The following is a 5000-nucleotide window of genomic DNA, read 5'->3' as shown; positions in this document are numbered from 1 at the left end:
GACGGAACTACGCCACCCATGCCGGCAAAACAGTATCGCCATCTGTGAAAATAGGGCGACACCACATGCAATACCGCCATCTATGCGCATCGGACAACACTACGTCCGCACCACAAAACATACCGCCATCTGTAGGTCTCCCGCAACATGACCTCCTCCAACGACGATACCGCCATCTATGCGACGCCAAGCCGATTAAGACAGCGATGGCGCCACAGTGCCCGCCTTTCGACGCCACCCACAAAGCCTGCAGCCTCTGTCGACCATAGCACCCAATCTCCAGTGGCTCTGCCGCACGAAGCCGTGGACCGGCAATGACTCCACCCGCACCCGTTCGTGCACCACCCCAACCGCCACACGCGCACCTCCAGCGGATGAACGGCGGAAGTTTCCCGCACTCGTAAAGTGCAATCCACCCCTATAACTTGCGTTTCATGAAGAGTTATTTCCAATATGCGACATTCCCGCTGTCCCTATACATGAGCCGCGACCTGTACCACTTACGAGCGAGAGACGCGATCGCGTTGCTCACTGTACGGCGTCCGATACCGAGCCATCAGCATGTCGGTCCCCATGCGCGTTGCACTCGCACTCGCAGTCGCAAAAACGTGGGGCAAATATATTACGCGGAAGAGCTATAACAGACCGAGCCCCACTGCATGGGGGGAGTCTTTGTCACTAATGTACACAGATGGAACATTTTGGACTGGAACCAGATTACCCGTACACACGGCGCTGATTAGTAATCAATGCAGAGCCATCAAACTACAGCAAATATACACAACTGTCCGTATACATGCTGAAAGAGTCTGCCCACAATGGGAACCACACGTCAGCCAGACACTCTGATCACGCACCACTCTCTGCTTCTAACAGGCGCACATACAATATGTAAGCACCAGCATGGAACAACATCCAGTGCATCTTCTCCGCCACATTACACAATCCACACTATCACAACCAGACCAGGAGGTCCATGCGGAAAATACAATATCCCAGCCTTTCGACATCCACCATTGCGCAGACCAGGCACCAACACCCACACATGTCCTATACAACGGTGCACCCAACATCACAATAGTACCTCCTGTCACAGCGCACAAACAATGACATGAGTCAAAGACACAGGTCTCACACAAGCATAGAATTGGAGCGCCGCCTCTAATAAGCCAAAGGTGCATCCTGACGTGACAAATCTGATCATGTCACAAGCATTCACTTACTATAATCACTATCAACGAACCTGCCGCCCCCGCCCCCCCCCTACACCTTTCCTTACAACAACGTGTAACCTAACCTAACCTAACCTAACCTATGTTGTACCTTAACCTAACCTATGTTGTACCTTAACCTAACCTATGTTGTACCTTAACCTAACCTATGTTGTACCTTAACCTAACCTATGTTGTACCTTAACCTAACCTATGTTGTACCTTAACCTAACCTATGTTGTACCTTAACCTAACCTATGTTGTACCTTAACCTAACCTATGTTGTACCTTAACCTAACCTATGTTGTACCTTAACCTAACCTATGTTGTACCTTAACCTAACCTATGTTGTACCTTAACCTAACCCATGTTGTACCTTAACCTAACCCATGTTGTACCTTAACCTAACCCATGTTGTACCTTAACCTAACCCATGTTGTACCTTAACCTAACCCATGTTGTGCCTTAACCTAACCCATGTTGTGCCTTAACCTAACCCATGTTGTGCCTTAACCTAACCCATGTTGTGCCTTAACCTAACCCATGTTGTGCCTTAACCTAACCCATGTTGTGCCTTAACCTAACCCATGTTGTGCCTTAACCTAACCCATGTTGTGCCTTAACCTAACCCACGTTGTGCCTTAACCTAACCCACGTTGTGCCTTAACCTAACCCACGTTGTGCCTTAACCTAACCCATGTTGTGCCTTAACCTAACCCATGTTGTGCCTTAACCTAACCCATGTTGTGCCTTAACCTAACCCATGTTGTGCCTTAACCTAACCCACGTTGTGCCTTAACCTAACCCACGTTGTGCCTTAACCTAACCCACGTTGTGCCTTAACCTAACCCACGTTGTGCCTTAACCTAACCCACGTTGTGCCTTAACCTAACCCACGTTGTGCCTTAACCTAACCCACGTTGTCCCCTAAAGTAACCCACGTTGTCCCCTAACGTAACCCACGTTGTCCCCTAACGTAACCCATGTTGTCGCCTAAACCTGCTCTGTAATTGTTATACGACTCGTTCAATTAGTGTAGTGTTGCCCACCCGCAACCCTCGCAATATAGTTCGCTACTCGCACTGCCCGCTCCCCTGTGTATCGCTTCATGTTAAACACCTTGCAAGTCTTGCTGACTTTCCACATGCTCCTGCTGTACACTGTAATGTGGATGGCAGCAGGACGTACATGCCGCCCCTCCCCACGTCCCCACCTTGCCCCCCTGCCTTCGCAAGCTGGTTGGTGAGAAGTTTGCATGTTCAATGCCCTTCGCATGCGACGTACTCAGGCTACGTTGTGGTGCGGCCTGTGTCAACCGTCCGCTAATGTCGTACGCGTAAACCACAATCTGTACTGCACATTCGTCCTTATGTACCGAATGATACATCGTGGCACATGTGTGACCGTACAACGACTGCGCCCAAAAACGGCGGACCATACAGTGCAAATATTGTGCACGCAGCTACGTGTCGTCTCCCTATGAGAGCTGGATTGCAGTGTGGTACGCCATAGAGACGTGTGGGAGGAACGGACGCCGTGGATGGCGATCAGCATGAGCTGTCTGTTGATGTATTCGGACCTAGTCGTCTCTCCTCACACACCGTGATGGCATGGTGCACCGCGTTCCATATCTGCGACATGCTACAGAGGCCGGTTGACAGTCGTTCGAGCAATGGACATCGCATACGTACGGGGGCCACCTTCCACGTATTGTCTAGGCGTGCACATTTTGTTGCGTGTATGTGGGCAGACGTAGTGTGGCGTGACACCTGACACAGGCATGCAATAATCGTTGAAGTTGCAAATGGCGATGGACGCCTGCGTTTTCTGGTGAAGTTACGCAAATGAACAAATGGTAACCTGTTGTGGTGCGGTTGTTCTCGCTAGGGGTGAATCGGTGATGGCGACGATAGGTTGAGGTACGAACCGGTTGTTCCAGCGATACCCACCATGCCGACGAAACTGAACGGCATCTGGGTGTGAAGCGATACGCGGCGGTGGCTGGGTGGGACCGTCCCCGGCCGGTGAGGGGGCGCCTCCCGGCGTGCTGGCCGCGCGGTGCGTGGGCGCACGCGCTACAGCCGGCTGGTGGGGGCGGCCAGTGGCAGGCGCGCCGGCCGACGGACGCGGCAGGCGTCGCAGCTGCGCGCCGGCGCACCCTGCGCGCGGCGCCGTGCGGCCAAAGTAGGTCCTCGCGGGCCCGGTGCGAAGCGCGGTGGACATCTTCAGTGTGCTGGTCCGATTGAGGACTGTGTGCGTTGAGGATGCGCCGCCGCCCGGCGCTCGGCGCCGCGACGCCGTCTGCTGCTCGGTCGCCCCAGCGGTTCTCGCTGGTGGTTTGTATCGCAGCTGTGCGGATGTGGCGTGCGCTGTGCTGGGAGAGTTCGCTTCGGCACCCAAGTGGGGCTTTTGTCCTTCTGTGGCGCTGGCGTTGGAGCTGCCGGTCACCGTAGGTGGCGCGTGTTGTCTCCCGCCGGCAATGCCACGACAGCACGCTCCCGGGCCTCTGTCGGCAGCGGCAAGCTCAGTTGGGAGCACGGGTGGTCGCACCGAAAGCGTCTACTCGCCTAACTCCGGGCGATTGCGCCTCTCTCGAACCCGACCAAGTACTTGGGACGGCGCTGCGCGCCGCCGGGACCTGAGAGGGTTTCGAGGTGTATTGTGCAGGGGAGCTCAGCCTCCTCCTGTTTGCAGAATGATTGAGCGGACGCTTGCGTGTTCGCGCGGGCCCCCGGGACACACTCCCGGGCGGCCGGCTGCTCAGCTCTAGTTGACGCAGCTCCCTGGTTGATCCTGCCAGTAGTCATATGCTTGTCTCAAAGATTAAGCCATGCATGTCTCAGTACAAGCCGCATTAAGGTGAAACCGCGAATGGCTCATTAAATCAGTTATGGTTCCTTAGATCGTACCCACGTTACTTGGATAACTGTGGTAATTCTAGAGCTAATACATGCAAACAGAGTCCCCGACCAGAGATGGAAGGGACGCTTTTATTAGATCAAAACCAATCGGTCGGCTCGTCCGGTCCGTTTGCCTTGGTGACTCTGAATAACTTTGGGCTGATCGCACGGTCCTCGTACCGGCGACGCATCTTTCAAATGTCTGCCTTATCAACTGTCGATGGTAGGTTCTGCGCCTACCATGGTTGTAACGGGTAACGGGGAATCAGGGTTCGATTCCGGAGAGGGAGCCTGAGAAACGGCTACCACATCCAAGGAAGGCAGCAGGCGCGCAAATTACCCACTCCCGGCACGGGGAGGTAGTGACGAAAAATAACGATACGGGACTCATCCGAGGCCCCGTAATCGGAATGAGTACACTTTAAATCCTTTAACGAGTATCTATTGGAGGGCAAGTCTGGTGCCAGCAGCCGCGGTAATTCCAGCTCCAATAGCGTATATTAAAGTTGTTGCGGTTTAAAAAGCTCGTAGTTGGATTTGTGTCCCCACGCTGTTGGTTCACCGCCCGTCGGTGTTTAACTGGCATGTATCGTGGGACGTCCTGCCGGTGGGGCGAGCCGAAGGCGTGCGACCGCCTCGTGCGTGCTCGTGCGTCCCGAGGCGGACCCCGTTGAAATCCTACCAGGGTGCTCTTTATTGAGTGTCTCGGTGGGCCGGCACGTTTACTTTGAACAAATTAGAGTGCTTAAAGCAGGCAAGCCCGCCTGAATACTGTGTGCATGGAATAATGGAATAGGACCTCGGTTCTATTTTGTTGGTTTTCGGAACCCGAGGTAATGATTAATAGGGACAGGCGGGGGGCATTCGTATTGCGACGTTAGAGGTGAAA

The 5000-nt window shown here is 53.9% G+C and overlaps 1 non-coding gene across 1 annotated transcript in view; it reads left to right on the top strand.

Annotated features, from left to right (window-relative positions):
• Positions 1-3991: 3991 nt before the first annotated feature.
• The window catches only part of LOC124733727, a 1913-nt gene continuing 904 nt past the window's right edge, over positions 3992-5000 (top strand). The window contains exon 1 of the ribosomal RNA XR_007009100.1: positions 3992-5000. This exon is cut by the window's right edge and continues 904 nt beyond it. This is a non-coding gene — a ribosomal RNA (small subunit ribosomal RNA).

The sequence above is a fragment of the Schistocerca piceifrons genome, unplaced genomic scaffold (genome assembly GCF_021461385.2).
Source record: "Schistocerca piceifrons isolate TAMUIC-IGC-003096 unplaced genomic scaffold, iqSchPice1.1 HiC_scaffold_1407, whole genome shotgun sequence".
Classification (NCBI taxonomy): domain Eukaryota; kingdom Metazoa; phylum Arthropoda; class Insecta; order Orthoptera; family Acrididae; genus Schistocerca; species Schistocerca piceifrons.
This window is presented reverse-complemented; position numbering and strand designations above follow the sequence as displayed.